Source organism: Bombus terrestris, chromosome 12, assembly GCF_910591885.1.
Source record: "Bombus terrestris chromosome 12, iyBomTerr1.2, whole genome shotgun sequence".
Lineage (NCBI taxonomy): Eukaryota > Metazoa > Arthropoda > Insecta > Hymenoptera > Apidae > Bombus > Bombus terrestris.
Window position 1 is genome coordinate 753,397 of NC_063280.1, and position 16,885 is coordinate 770,281.

Below are 16,885 nucleotides of genomic sequence, written 5' to 3' on the forward strand. Positions count from 1 at the left end.
AAAACATTACACATGTTAAATGCTGCTTGGAAAGTACGTTCCTATTTTTAACTCTTTGAATGACATAAAGAATCATAGTGAAAAGTTCTTCGCCGAAAAACTGAGGGGTTGTGGAAGGATGGACTATCCAAGTTGCGTAAAAGATGGAGAAACGTTGTGGAACATAGTGGCATCTATATAGCTCAATAAATGTATATCGAATGGAATTGTAGATCGGAACGAACTTCCCGAACGAATTTTTGTATCTTTTCAATTACTTCAAAAATATACGGGAATTCACGCTATATGCTTATCAGAGCATACAGTCCTCAAAGTGTTAACAATTCTTTTGGTTTTGTAACCCAATATCTATTGATGTGTCAATTAGTTATCGAATTAGCTGTTTATATTTGGTAGTTTTTTTTTTAAGAATTTTGATTATTTGAAAGTTGGGAAATACCGACGTACAATTGAATTTGAAAAAGCGGAAGCTTAATTTGACTTTGGCAAAACAGAATGTTCTTGGATTTACGTTTTTGTTAAAAGAGAATTACAAATGATACGCGAGTGAATGACGTACAATCATTTATTTTCGTCCGTTAGATTTGAGTTTTCTCAATCGCGTCTGAATACCCGCAGCTCGTGCAGCGGTACGATTTGCAACGCGGAATAATTTTACGGTGACGCGTTGATAGCGTCATCTGGCCACGTTAAATTACACCTGTCCCTATGTGCCGGCGTAATAAGCCGTCAACGTTCGTCTCGCAACGTTCATTAAACACGGTTAACAGAATGTTTCGCGTGAGCGGCGTGGAGCGACGGTGAATTAAATCCGTCGCTCGTTTGTGGCCCGGAAGTCGTATGATGAGGTCGTCGAAATTCTTCGAATCGCTATTTTCTCATCATTAAATCGTCAAAGATCGATCACGTCGTATTTTTTCCTTTCCATTGGATATTTCATAATTGTTTATAAATTATACAATCCGCAGTGGGACAAACATATTTGCGAACAAGAGAAATGCAATTCGTTATTCTTCGAATAAATTAAACAATATATTAGAAATACTTATTATAACCTTAATCTTAAAAAATGGTTACTAAATAATTTGAATGCATTGCACTCGATTTGTAATCCATTGAATGCACCATGCACCTGACGCAGCATCGTCAGTGTACATTCTCTATGACTGTGCTTGATGAACGAAATGTCCTTTTGTGTATTATTAGATTCGTGGTGAAAAAATATTCTTATCTTTAACCTATTGAAAGTCGAGCAGTGAGATGATGCGTAAAAATTACGCAAACGCAACGTTATTAAATAAATATGAAAAAGTAAATTGTTTCCAAGGAATTTCCAAGGAAAAGTGAAAACATGTGACTGAAGTCGCGGATCTTTCAATATTGTTTTGTCATTAAACTGTGAAACGTTAATCACTTTGTGTCTCGCATGCTTGTTCTTCTATTTTTATCTAACAAAGTAACAATTTGTTGAAAATTTCACGAATGGAAGAAAAAAGGGAAAACGTTCAAGAGAAAACATCGACGTCGAAAAGCTTCCGATATATTTTCGTGGCGAAGCTCTGCTCATCGGTGAACGAACGGTATTATATGACGAGAATGCTAATCGTACAGAAGTGGAATCGCGTGGAAAATCGCGAGCTGACATTGCCGAGGCAATTCCATTACCGTTGGCACGTCAATTCGACGCGTGCCGTCTCTTTCCATCCCTCCCCTTCCGGTTCTCGTCGTTTTTGCATGCTCTCTCGCGCGTATTCCTGAATTTTATGAATAGCCAATAAATGAGCCCGCTAATCGAAACGTAATCAACGACCGAGCACGCTCGACGGGAGTAGGGGAAGCAATTTTTTAAAGTTTCGACCCCATCGGTGTTCGGTCTTTGCCCTCTGGTCAACTTGTCTTTCGCTTCGTCGAGGCAAATTGGCCGAATTATTCTATCGGTGTTATCCGGCTGGCTCGTTGAAAACGAATCGTCTCTGAAAGGATCAGTTGAGCACGGACGTGGAGAATTCGTTGCACGATTACTGGAAGTGATCTGCTTGGATCGACGTGATCGTTTCCTGGATAGTGGTACGAATACCTCCTTCTGAGATGATTATTTTCTTGTCTCTACTTGTAATTTCATCGATATATTCCAGAATAATTAAATATGATTTTGTTGACATTTTTATGGATGTCGAGTAGATCTCATATGGATCCTCAATATTAAAAATTGATAGGCAGGGGAAGGTTGTTCCACATCAACTAGCTACATTAATTTAATTTGGCTGTCAATCTATATAATTGTAATTATGAGACTGCGGATGTTTATGCATTCTTGCAAGTCTGAAAACTTGAAGATTTCTCCATTGGAAACTTAAAGATACAAAATTGTACAAGTATTACATATACGATATTCAAAGAGAAGTTCTTGCGAAACTTAACAGATTAAATAAATTTCTACTTAAGATTTATCCTTTCAATAATTTTCATAAAAATACGAATTTACATAAATATCCGTAAATTTATTAATTACACCTATAATCTACAAAACGGTTAGTTTTCAATGTCAATGAAATGACCATTCTAACAATATCCAAAAACCAAACCCTACCCAAAAACTAAGTTAAAGAAAGGCATCAGCTCTTCGGTTCTAAAATAGATCGTAAACGAGGTCTGATGTATCGTCCATCCGACGATAACCGAAATTAAAACTTACCGTGGTAGTAATCTGAATCTCCTGTATGTTACGGCTGGAAAATCCGTTCCGAGTTGCTCGCCGTTAAATTAGACGGAACTCCCCGGGATAAGTCTGTAGTTAATTTTATTCAGGCTATCGGACGAAAAGCGCTGCGAAAATCCGATATTTCGGCATCGAGCGTCGTTACGTTCCGGTTTATACGGTGAACGATGACGGCGACGGCGACAGCGACGGCGGAGGCAGTAGGCAGGGGGCGGCTGTAGAAAGCCGGAGCTTGCGCGAGGCAGTTTCACCCGGTGGTTGTAATTTATGGGCAACCTCGATCGTCACGATCGTCGAGATGGATATTTTCCAATATTAATAAACGTTCACCGGCAAAGTGCTCAACGTAATATACCGCTTATTCCGTGCATTATTAGCCGTGTGTACGCGTTCTACATGTATGTATGTGTATGTACGCGGGGCCGTGCATCGTGCAACTGGCCTCTAAAAGAGGAAACCTTCCGGGTTTTGCCTTTAATGCACGCGTCTGCTTCGCTTCGTACGGCAATTTTCAACCAGGTCCCGCTCCAACATGGGAAAAATTGCCTCGAAGGTGAGTTTAGGGAGTCGCTATATCTGGCCGATTCAAGCTGAATGGGTGATCGTGATTACCTGCACCGGCTGAATTTTCGATTAGCTTTTAAAAATAGCGTAGCTCGCTGATCGATTTTCTTTAAACGAGAGACTTATACGCGTAAAGCTATGGTGGATGCGTGTTTTGTCATTCCGATGAATAGATCAGATATATGAGAAGAAATAAATGACAAAAGAAAAAAATGATAAGTATATCCTTATTGATTTGCCGATTCGATATTATGACAAATAATATTTTCAAATTTACGAAGAGAATAGAAACCAAATAGAAAGATTTGGTAATATGGAAATCATTAACAATGTACTGAATTTTAAAGCTGCTCTCCCATAGAAAATGGAGGATGTGACTTATCGTGTTCTTCGCCTATAATCTTCTTATTATGTGTATAGATTATTATAAGTGTATGTACATTATTCCTCAGGACACCTATCCACTGTAACCACAGCCTCATGCGAGTTTTCCAACATTTTGTAAAATCTTCGTTCCTCAAATATTTGCTCAACGTCATTAAAATTGTTACTACCAAGTATGTGTCGAGCCTCGTTCCTCGCGGTCTCCTTATACAAAGAATCTATATTTTTTTCCCAGAAAATTCTTCCGCGAGCCATGTAAGTTTGTTCGACGGCGTGGAGGACGAAAGGGGATGGATAGAGGTTTCCTCGAAATCACGAGTTGCGCGATTCTCGAGAAGGAGCTCGCAGAGAAGGGAAAACTGGGAAGCCGCGGGGGCGTGCTTCGCTTCGTCGAGAACGAACGAGCTCCAGTGTCTCGTAACTCCGAAGCGCGGAGGTGTTATACTACTTTATCCTTTAACCCGTGACGTATAAAACGAGGCTTGATTGCGATAATTCATCGAATCGGGCCGTCTCATAAGTTGCCAATTAGCGCTCCTTTTTGCTCAATATTGCTTCGAGAAACGATGTTATACAGCGAATCGTAAAACTTCGTATACCGTCCTGTGTTGTTTATTTATTCCGTCCATTGCATCTTCTTGCCTTAGCCAGGCGTTCTCGAGCACGGCCATTTATCGAGCAATTTATAAACGTCCGCGGCATCATCAATCACTTTCTCAAGCGCTCGACCAATATTTAAACTTTCGTAATATCGACGCCCGTGGCTCAGATAGCAGAGGCGCATGTTTTCTCGATCGTCCGCGCCCAAACGATCTTTGCACAGCCGTAAAACCTATCGGCTAATAAACGCCGGTACCTCTTTGCTCGTTCGCGGCCGAATTACAATCGAAGCTTGTTTTCAGGGCGAGCATCAACGATCTCGCGAGCGCCTTTTCACGACTTAATTCGAGAGTGATTTACGTCGCTTAATAAAAAGCGTTTGCCCTACATTCCGTCGACGACGTAGTCACCGAGTACGTTTTCTCGTTGACCTACGACCTTCTTTTTTCCCCTATCGTTCTCTGTCTCTTTCTCTTTATTTCTCTCGTTTTCGCCCTTTCTGTCTCCCTTGCTCTTTCATTAAAAAGCGATACGCGAGGGAACAAGAGGGAAAGGAAAGCAGCAGAAACGACGCTGACGGGCTTATTAAAATACTGATCCGTAGAAACGCGGCTGGCCGCGGTCCAATCCTCGAAATAATGTCGATTTGTAACGGCGGTAACCTACCATCGCGTTTCTTCTAATAATTACCAACGACATTAACAGCGATCCAATTGGTGGAAAATCGAGCTACCTTGTTAATCGACGTGACGTGAGCGCGTCGCGATGAAACGATATGTCAAGAATATTGAATTCAGTTCCGCTCGATGGATTTCGTATTGTGCTTGCTTTAAGTTGTCTTCAATTTTACGAAATATACGCGAGAAATACTGTACTTATTGGTTTTTCTTTTTTCTAGCGATTATGTGATATGCTACGTGTGTACGATATTGTAAATACAAATGATTCGTTAATAGCTGTTCAAGTATCATTAATCACTCTTGCAGATGCATCTTCGTTTTCGTCAGAAATGTCTTTTCATTAAATAATAATGTGTGTTGGAAGCAAAAAAAAGCTAAAACGAAATGTCAGAAATTGCTTAAATAATTGAACCAACGCACCATGTGCATTTGTAGTAGCGAATATGTGAATTTATCATGAAACGTTAGACTGAATATTCGTGTAGTAATAAACACACTTTTGTAATAATGTTCTAACAATAAACGCTTAATGTAAGAATAAAAACTAGCCAATGTTATGTAAGATATCGTATCCTAATTACAATTAATTTAAAAACAAAAACATTTTCTCAATTATACCGAGAAACTATAGTGGTAGACCTCTGTCAAATCATCTGTATCCAAAGCTGGTTCGCTTCAATAACCATGCACGAGACAAGCCATTGGCCACGCTATATCCTAATTAAAGTCTAAAACGTGACCGTCTGGAAATGATGCTCGAGCGGTGTAAAATACGAAGGCAGAATGTGAGAAACCAGAACCGGTGGGCCGCGTTGTTCGGTTTGCTTGGTTACCAGCAACGTTCACCGCAAAACGACCGCCGTGGAATGAGAGTCTTGCTCGTGATTTGATTGGATGTCGTGTGTTCCGCAAGATTACAAGGTTAAGTTCGCCGTTACGCGTGCTGGTGACCGGATACGATAAATGCCGGACTTCGCTAACCTTGCTGAGCTCCAAGCTTGGAACGCTCGTTGTTTCGGTACTCAAAGTGTCGTGAGAAGACGAACTTTGAACGCCGTAAAATATTATAGAAATAAGATATTCCTAAATATTGTTTCTCTATATATTCAGTGTATCATAAATGCATTTACAGTGCCCGTTTTAGATACCAAAAGCGTGAACACACGCTTATACAAGAGCAGAAATTCTATATTCTTATAATCTTATTATAGAGTGAGAAACATAATGTGCAGAACAGACAGAAATATTCATCAGCTGATTCACTGACAACAGCATATATGTATCTAGCGTAAAATGAAACTGTTTATAGATGGAAAAATAAACTCCAATCGACATTTTGTAAATGAACGTTTTTCACTTTTTTGATGTTTAAAATCGATTGTATAAATATCACGTACATATTTTGTGATGTGCTGTATAAAGTTACGTGATCAAAGTCAAAAAGTTACGGTTACTATACCGTATCCTTTTGCACCATATTTATATACGTGTCTTATACAAATTCAATCTTCTACAGTAGCCAGCCCACTAGCTCTTTAATTGAAATAATACATATATCGTTTCATTCATATGTTACATGATATTGATCTGACGAGAGGAAATATTAAATATTAAATATTATATTACACAATATTAAATTTGGCAATAATATAGTAATTACAAAATTCCAAAGACTGACGTAAGCCATTTTGCAGCGTCATCATTCCCATCATTTTCATTTTTCTAACATTCCACAGGACATTCTGCTATATTTATTTCAATGAACAGTGTTTCTTATGCCGAAGCCCAGGGTCGTTCATTTCCCACGAATATTCATTTTTAAATAGATTCTAGAAGCAGCAGTCGATTTGCTGGCCGATCGAGCATTCTAATCGCGGTGACCGTGAAAAATAGCGGATAGAAGGAGGAATATTTGTAATCAAAGAGCTGTATTCCGGGGAAAGCTCGTAAGTCAGAGTCGATTTCTGGTAAACTGCCGCAGGGTAGGAACTGGCGCTCGGTCTCGTGCTTTCGTCTCGAATGAGATCATCTCGTCGTCGCGTTGAAAACGGTCGGAACGAGGAGAAAAATGGAGAAAAAGAGGAGCGGATGTGCCGGTGAACGAGACAGCTGAAGAAGAGTCGGAGGAAATACGTTCAAATAGAGCATTTACATCGTGGAAATTCCAGATTCTATGTCGATAAAGAGAAAAAAGACAAGACGACGAACACATTCTCGAACGGGATATCGATCGATCAGCTGAAGAAATCGTCGATGAAGTAACATTGGAATTTGTGAAAGCTCGCACATTTCCGGCTGTCTCGTCGAAGGAATAATTATAGCGTCATCGAGACCTCGACTGACTCGAATTACACGTGGTTTCGACGCGATTAAACGAACTCCTCTGTATGCGCGTGCAAGGCTTTTTGCCCGAAAATAGTTAACTTCGTCACACGTGCATCGAGTATCGTACCGAACTTTAAGAACCGTTTCAACCGCGATGGCGGATGGCATGCGTGTTTATTATCTGGCGATTACGCTCGGGCATTGCTGCATCCCTTCGTCATTAACAACTGATTTCACGGTTCGATTTATAGTGCGCAATGAAGTGGTCGCACTCGATAATTGTTTTCCAGCGTTGCTAATGAATTTCATCGCAACGGTGCAAACTAAGCACAGCCAGCGCTCGTTTTATTCCACTGGTACGTATAGTACTCGCTTTGCACGTTGTTTTGTTAATGGAATTAACGAATTTGAACTTTGATTGTAGATTTAGATGTTTGGAAAGTGCACGTCAGTGTGCAAAGTACAGGAGCGTTCTTAAACGCCAATAATAAATACATTGTTCTTTTAAAAGCGAACGAAAATCAATAATATTTATATTGTTCGTCCAGCAATAATTATATTAACGATATTAACTGTATTATTGTTTGAAAATAAAGTTAATAAACATCCCGCAATCAACTTGCTCGCTCCATCAGCCATATATCATATGACAAAGCACATTCTCGTATTTGAAAAAGAGAGGAAAGAAATCGAGAGAAAAAAACTACAATTTTCACACAACGACAAACTAAAATGACAGAACGAGGTAGCTCGCGTGCAGGGACGGGCAGAGCGGACACTTTTTCGTCCGTTACTCCCCGACAATCGCAGATCGGATCGTTGTGTTGCGCGTTACCGTTAACCGTTCAGTGCACCGATTTCCAGGGATCGCGTGCAGTGTCACGCGCGAATGTTAATGACTCTCGTTATTGACACATCGCGTGTCGACTGTGACGCTTCCACCTGCGAAACACACGGGACACCGTGGTGTGTTATTTTGTTTCACGTTTGCACCGCGTTCGCGGCAATTACGCGATCGGCTTTCCTTCCGCGGGTTGAATAAAACATCATCGTGTTTCTTCGTCTAGCGGTTCGCTAGTTCCAAATTAATCCACTCTATCGTCGATGATTACCGCGATTATCATCAGCCGGTAATCGTAAAGAAAACGTTGCGAGGGGATCCATTAATCCGCTATTGTTCAAGAAGTTATTAAAGACACCGGCAAAGTGTGTCGAGTTGGTGGATCCTCTCAAGCAGTCCCTATTCGTTCGTTTTAACCTTTCGCATTTACGCGGTTTTCTTGCCGAGTAGCGTGGTCGGTTACGTAATCATGTTCCACCAGCTTTCTAATCAAACTACATAGAACATACAGCCTGAAAACGGATCATTTCCTGTATACGCGCGCTAACGAACGCGTTAATGACGTTAATAGAAGGTTAAAATACATTGACGAGGCATTATGCCGGGCGATAGTGGGTCAGGATATTCCCACCGATTGTATTTATCGTAAAAACGAAATTAAATTTCACTGGAATTGATGGCCACCGTTACAAAGACAATTACGATTAACCACATATACGATAACAATGGATACGCTATTGTCAACGGGGTTTCCATTAATTTAAATTCCCTTTCGCTGGTGCATCGAATAAATCACACTTTGTCTTCCCCATTTGGTGGATCGTTACGGTGCAATTCATTTCGAAAAGTTGCCGAGACTCTTCCGCGGAGTTAAATTGCACCACTCGTCGAAGCGTGAGCTTCGTTCTGGCGAGTCTCGTCTCTTCGACGAAGGAGTCTCTCGACTTTCGAAAGTCGTGTTCGAGAGTCGTTCTGGTTTCGAGTAAGTCGGACAAAGCCGGTAGAAACAATCGTCCTTGAGGCGAAGAACGCTCGTCGCCGATTAAAAGGCGGCTGAAGCGAAGACACCGGCGATGACGATGGTGGCGCTTCTATAAGAAAAAGAGGGATGATCTCTGTCGATTGCCGGCACCGTGATCGTCCTTGGGCGACGATCAGACGGTTAACTGTGGAATTTGCGAAGAGTATCTGAGGCCTAGCTGCGTTAATTGAGATCCGGATGCGCTTTCCACTCGGCGATTTCAATTTGTTCGACACGGATAAACGGCGTGCCGAATCGTCCGCAGGAAACGAGAAATGGCCACGGGGGACAAGGATGCGTTGTCCGACACATACGACGGATACACGCGCGCACGCGCAATACGCTCGAAGGCGCATCCGAGCTATTTATGCAACGATCCTTGGTGAGATCCTAGCCCTGGAGACTTAATGGCCAGAACAGTTCCGGTAACTCAACGACGTCGAATAAATCTCGTGGGTAACTCGACGAGTTAAACGAAGTTAAATATGATCCTGAACCGAGCGTATCATTTGCGAGAGAGATATTAACGAGTGTTCTTAGTATTGGAAACTCATTCGAGCATGTAGAAATGTCCCATCGGAGGATACGCTTTTACGATCTTGATTTCTATTTTGGTTAATCATCAAACGAGCGCGGCCGAAAATCGAGATTTGATCGTCGTACACTCGTTTCGATGCTTCGTACACTCATTTGGTATATATCGTACAACATTTTATGCAGTTCTTTAGAAATTGTTATTTATAAACTTACAGTTCCGTTCTTATTTTCCCTAGAGATCAATGGACTTTGAAATATTTGAAGTTTTATATAGATACTTCGTAAACCTAAACTTCTTGTTTGGTGAATCACGAACTCGTTTGTAAGTAAGATAGATGTCCGGTATGTGGTTAATCTTCGAGATTGTGAAATTTCCTTTCGAAAAGCAGTCAAATTACCATATACAAACACATTACGATATAAAGAAAACACTTTCTTCTAACAAATTTTATGAAATTCATACATACACGAAACCTCGAAAACAAATACACATTTCACTCGCGGTTCACGACTTTTCACTATATATATATATATATATATATGTATGTATGTAAAATTTAAAGAACTAGCGAACTAAAGAACATTTACTAGCTTTCTTCATTCAAACATCACTTACCAAGACTTACCAAGATCATATAAGATTATATAGTCATTTCGATGGGTTATCTCCCTACGTTCATAAAACACATCATAAACAGTATAATTGCATCACGATACGAGCTTCTTTAACGATTTAACAGCTATTAAACCGCCTACCTTCGTTCAATCTGAAACTATATTTATTCATCCACTGCTCCCGCGATAAAAAAAAAAAGGTTTTCTGGCAATATACACGAGATTAAAACAAGTTTTCAGTGACCTGTTCGCGGTCCATCGTGCCGCGTGTATCGCGCCGGTATCATGGGTATCGATCTCTCGGTGCGGGCACGACGCGACGTGCCGCGACTTCGAAGGCTGCGTTTATCGTGGCCGCGCGCGTCACACGGCCGTTCGACACGCTTGCCTTGCTCGACCTCGACAGAGGAAAAGAGAGAACGCGGTCGAGCACGATATCGATTGTGCGCCTCGCTCCGCGAGAGACCGGCCATGCTACGCAATATACTCACGCAATCTGTAGATCCGTGGCCAAACATTTCCTACTCCTATCCGCTGCGCCACGCGTTCTATCCTGAACTTCATGCACCATTTTCATCGTTCCACGCACAGACTCAACGAACGCAAGTATGTAAGTACATAAGAATTATACCAAAGTGTATAAATTAATAGCAAACTAATAATTAGAAGTGCTCATTGTGTTGCGTATGAAATTATCAGACTATAAATGTAAATCACTTGTTAGAAAAATATATCGTATATTTATAAATGTACTGTTTAACCTTTTAAGTATTTAGTGCGTACTATGAGCAACATAAATATTCAAAAAGAATGCGTTCCTACTTAATAAGGCAATAGCATTCTGCGCTTGATCCTTTCACTGTGCATTAAAATGATTATGTGTCGCAAAAACTATGTTGCAGAACTTGAAGGAAAGTTATTTTACATATATTTTGTGTATGTAATCATGTACTTATATTCGACATGCAGGTTTTATTCTAAAACATGCAGGTAGATTTTAAAACAAGGAATACGTAATTGTTCATCGAAACAATTACAAGTTTTAACATAGCTTGTACTCAGCGGCCGCACGACGTGCGGATTCAACAGTGAATGGATTAATGGGCGGAAATATATTTTATAGAAACTTTGCCGTTAAGATGATTCTATGGAATAAAATCTCTGCAGTTCTATGTATCCGTAATTTTATAATTAAAGTACATTCAGTCAAAAATAAGCAAGTGTCTAGATATTTAAATGACGTGTCGAGTCATTTACTCATGTATAAGCTAAAAAACAGCGGAAGTGTACGCGTATTTGATCGGCGCGTTTTTCGTCTCGATAAACACGCGTAACAACGGAACGCGTAAGCAACGTCGTACTTGGTGTTTCGTGCTCGTGGAATTTGTTGCGCGGACAGAAGGTGCTTTTTTCTTCCTCGTGACTTACGGCCTTGATAAATGAAAATGAGGGATTTCTCTTGCAGACCGATTCGGTCCGGTTGAGTGACTCCTCGGAATCACTTGGGTCGTATCATATTAGGTACATGCAAGGAAATTTTTCCGTAGTTTAAGTCATATAGAAAAGTGTAAGGTTGGCATTTGAGTGTTAAACATGCATAGCTTGTTGCTACTTCCTTGATTCATTGACTCGGATAGACTGGTTGAATCATCCAACCTGTTTTTCATTCTTGGTAGTGAATAGATGATTCTCAGAGTTATTGACACTTTGTGTGACCTTGATTGACGAATGATGTGATCTCGATGACCTTGTGTAATCTTTAAATGACCTTAATTATCGAAATGAAACAACTCTAATGATCGAAGCAACCTTGACCCTATATGACATTCAGGCAGCCTTGATCGCCACTAATGTCATCTTGATGACCTTCTTGTGATCTTTAAACGACCTTGATTACCAACAACTCAATAATATTTTTTTATTTTTTACATGACAAAATATATGTACATCAATTTGATTATATGGTATATACGCTGAGGAACATAAGTATTCGGTCATCTATTGACAATATTTCATGTAAATTGAATAGTATTCACCGTTTATATTTTCTATTTTTCTCATAAGTCAGTCATTTCATTCGCAAAATGTGTGGCAGTAATACGCAACTTTAGATATCACAATCATAAATTATGCTTGTTTTAAGTAGAAATATAAGTAGAGATATTTATGAGAAACATATTCTTCCAAACGACTCGTTAAAAACGGTGTGTCTTTTAAAATGACCAGTTGACCAAGGTTCCGCTGCCGAGTCCTTCTAAAATTCATTGCCGCTAATCAGTGGCGGAGGCTGGTGTTGGTCTGGCCCGTATGAAAATTACTTCGTAGCACGAAAATTAAGCTCACTGTTTGCCCGCGTAAGAAATGCCACGAAGGAACCTCGTTTTCGCTGGAACTTGTCGATTTCTTGGAAAATTTCGGGGAACTTTTCGCCAAAGTCTGCCTCGAGTAAAGTACAAATCGATTGTGAAAGTTTTGTGTCCATGTGGTCAGTTGCGCGAGGAAGAATGACACCATCCGGAGAATAAATTTATCCAATGTCACACAGCTGGTTACTCCTTTCGATTTTACATGATAGGTTAACTAGCTCGATCGATCGAAAATCACGCGACTTACCTATTCTTCGTGATTGGTATCTCGCGCGCATTAGCGCATCACATTTCGCGAACCAACTGTCCGGTTACGACGCGAGTCGTTTTATCATTCTGAACATTCGAATCGATTGTTATCGAAGTAAATTTATCACGTGTCATATGATTTTGCCACAACTTTTGATAGAAAGAACGGCACTGTTGGAGGATAACGTTATTAGATTGACGAGAAAGTGTAAATGAATAGATTCTTTTCCTCCCAATGGGTAGGTCGAGGAACGAGAATATTAACGGTGAAGGTCTTTTAAAATGATCTGCAAGTTTTGATATTTGAAAACAAATATAAGAATCTTCGATAATCTAGTGCCTATTCGAATCGATATAATCTATTAAAAATTAAGATACACGATGCCTATCAGAGATTAGAAACCTCAATAATGTACAATCTATTATACAAAATATTATACTTGAAATATTAAGACTTTTATTATATTCTAGGATTTGAAGGTTTAATTTTCTATGCGTGTTTATTATGGAAACAAAAATCGACATAAAGCAGAACAAACGATAAGGATTTGGAACTTTTTGATATCTTCATAAGAATATAAAAATTCCTTAGAATATATAACTGAAATCTCAGGTTATCGGTGGCCTTAAAAGGGCAGAATTAACTTAATCTGATAGAAAATGTCTTTGTGATTCATAAATCACAGTACCCTCAGACATGAAATTTAAGCTTATCTACCTTTTCCACTTTATTACTAAAACACGAATGAGGAGAATGGAGAATTCATGACAAAAATTAAATGTAAAATCCTCGAAACAATAAACTCGATGCCAGAACGCATTCCTCACGCCGACGAAACAGAAACGAGATGCACGCCAGTTTGTTTTTCACGGGAACGGAACAAACAGGATGTGTCGTTGAAACGGTAGGCTGAAAGTTTCACAAAGCGGGTTACGGGTGTTTTAGAGTTCATGCGACGCTTACGCCGTTCTGGCTTATACTTAAATATCTGTAACTTTTCTGTGGAGCGTGCGACGTACCGTGGCCGAAATTCCAAAGGTAAAAAGCCAAGGGAATATTTTTAGTCGGTTAAACGGAGCCGACGAACGGACACCGCCTCCCGTTGCCTAAATAACTGATGACGTCAGGAGCCCAGTAGACGATGGCCTTTGTGTTCTCCGGCCTCGAGAAATCGGAGAAGATTTTCTCTTCCTCCAGATTCTCTACCAGCATAGTAAGTCAGAGATGACTGGGGAAAATTTTCTCGCCGAATTTGAACTTTTCTCCGAAGCTTCGTTGGATAAATTTACACGATCTGGTCTTTATTCGATGGTCAACTGTTTCAGAATTGAATTTTCTTGAGCTTGTCAGAAAAATTATTTTTTATCAATTACAGGGTTCATAATAAGAACGACACTTGTCTTTCTTCGGTATTTAATTTTATTTAATATTTGTTTAGTATATTATTTTTATATTTAATTTTTATTTAGTACATTCCAAACTTTTTAAACAAAATATTCATTATGTTACTTAATATTTATTATATCTGATTAGATCATGAATTTGTGAATTTTGTGACACAGCTTTTATAGAACCAATTAACTTTTATTTGACAGTAAGTCATGATTACAGATCATCTTTTACAATATCAACTCCATCATGTTATGAATGCAGCTGTTCATTAGTGGAATCTTGCATTACCTAAAAAATTAAAGGATTTGACACAAAAAAATTCATTCTTGTTATGAGTCTCTCGGTTCTTAATTAATTTACTAAACACATTTTTTCGAATGTTTTTATAAAAAGACATGCCGTATTAAAACACACCATTTTTACCGAGAACAAATATATTTGTCGTTCAGTTAATCAACAATACGTGATAATGTCGTGTATCGAGCACGATAGACTTAAATTAATTCCTTTTGTTCTTTAAACGAAAGATAACGATATTTTTATCAACACAGTGGCACAATCATTTCTTCAAGATTAAAGCACGCAACTGATTTGAAATCTCGGATTCCACGAGAATGCGTATGTTTGAGAGGTTAAATGGGACTTTAGAGTGTGTACGTTTGGATGTTTGTAAAGAAAGGATGCTTTAGAGTGAACGGTGCGTGGTAAGCGAAAGTTTAAAAGAGGAGGGTTTTTTTTCGAGAAGTCGGCAAGTGATGTTTAAAGGGTTTAAGAAAACAAGCTTTAGCATGGAACAAAATTTGTTACGAGTTTTTTCCTTTTAACCACGCAATATCAACAGAATAAAGAGAACATTTGCAACGTTTAAAATGATAGTCTTTGATACATATACCAGACGATACCTATACGTATCATATACATATACATATACTTAAGCTAGATATACCTAATAAACTTTCAAAAGAACAATTGCAATTTTGTGATTTGTAACAACACCGTTTATATTTAATATTATTTTATGTTTAATCGGTTGTTTAATAGTTTCTTGGAAAATTAATTGATGTTAATACAAAACTTCAATTAATCCTTGGAAGCTTATTATCAAGGAAATCATATTTACCATATTATAGCTAGTATTTTCTGCTCCAGTAAACTATATTCTTTCGACACACACCACAAAAAGAAATTGTGTATCTTTTAAAAGTAAAATGCATATACAATTTACACAACTTTATTCCGTTTTTATCGTCATTCGTCATTTCACATGACACTGATCTATACCATGGGAACAAAGAAACAGCACGAACAAACTCCACAATTCGACTTGAAAGCACCATCATTCGAAACTTTTGCGCACCGATCCTTCCACGAACGATTCTTACACGCGATCGCCGTAAATATTGTCAAAAAGTCCAGGTGTGAAGGCACGGTTCACAACATTATTCGTATTCCTCGGGCACACGGAACTCACCCCTTCCACTATCTTTCCCCTTTCAGACGATAAGATTTATACGCAAAAGTTGCACGCGAAATCGGCGCAGCCGCGAACGAGAACACGTATGCAAGCGAATCGATGGAAGTTTTCGAGAACGCCGTTTGCCTCCTCGTGAACGTTTCGCGGTTCCAGATTGTCAAACGAAACACCGGATACGCTACGGTATACAGCATACAGTATAGCTTTGTTCTATCGGCAATTCGGTTTGGCTTCTTGTAAGCCAACCCGGCTACGTTCCGGGGATATTATAGTCGGAAAGCTTCCCGCTTTGGAAAATTGAACTCTCTAGAGCGCTCTCTCCGGTCGAATTTCAAAACGAAGGTCGCAGGTTTTTTTTTGGTTTAGCTTGGGAATGGTTCGTAAAGATTAGAATAGTTTGCATAAAATATGCAGTTTGTATGAATATACATACATAAAGGTACTCAAATATATTTGCGACTTTTAATAGGGAAATTGTAAATGTTATTTAAAGTAAAATATTTAATCCTTTCACGGACAATGTGAGAACATATTTCACTTTCCAGTACGCACTTCCATATACAGCAGCTGTGGAAAAAGAAGATTTGAATTTATTAAGTACTAATTTAAAAATTTAGTCGTCAAAACGACGAAATAAATTCTGTATCGAAAGGAAGATTAATTTTCTGTTTGCGTACTTCATAAGCTGTTGTACCGATTATTAACTTGCACATGTTTGTTTTTCTAACGTGTGCTTTCCACTTTAACGCGGGTCTGTTGGAGAAAAAGCAGATTTCTTGGTAGGACATAAAAAGAGACACTTATATATACGATCACGAGGCGTGGATCATCGGCAAAAATATCATCGTATATCGATTTATTTCGTTGAAGATAACGTAACTGAACGGATTCGACGTGGCGTGAACGCGCCTTTGTTGGGTTTTAAAAGTAGGATGAGGGTTGCCGTAGCGTTTAAACGACGAGATATTTAACCCCGTCGCTATGACCATCTCTCATGAAAAGCAGGTCCATGATATTAGACCATATGGCTATACGAAGATTTTGCTATACACAGTTACACTGAGAGCACTTTTATCATTTTTATCTTAGTATACACGAATAATATCTATTATATTAT

General features: G+C 39.1%; 1 protein-coding gene across 6 annotated transcripts in view; it reads left to right on the forward strand.

Moving 5' to 3' along the window:
* Window positions 1-16,885, forward strand: part of LOC100643741 (mucin-5AC) — a 331,083-nt gene that overhangs the window by 185,873 nt on the left and 128,325 nt on the right. Inside the window, exon 1 of one of the 6 annotated variants that reach the window (XM_048410861.1) lies at window positions 10,737-10,896. The exons of 4 other annotated variants lie outside the window; for them this stretch is intronic. The gene's annotated coding sequence lies outside the window, so the exon portion shown is untranslated. Of the gene's footprint in view, window positions 1-10,736; window positions 10,897-16,885 lie in introns of those variants that run through there. One more of the 6 variants, XM_048410862.1, reaches the window with a different exon arrangement.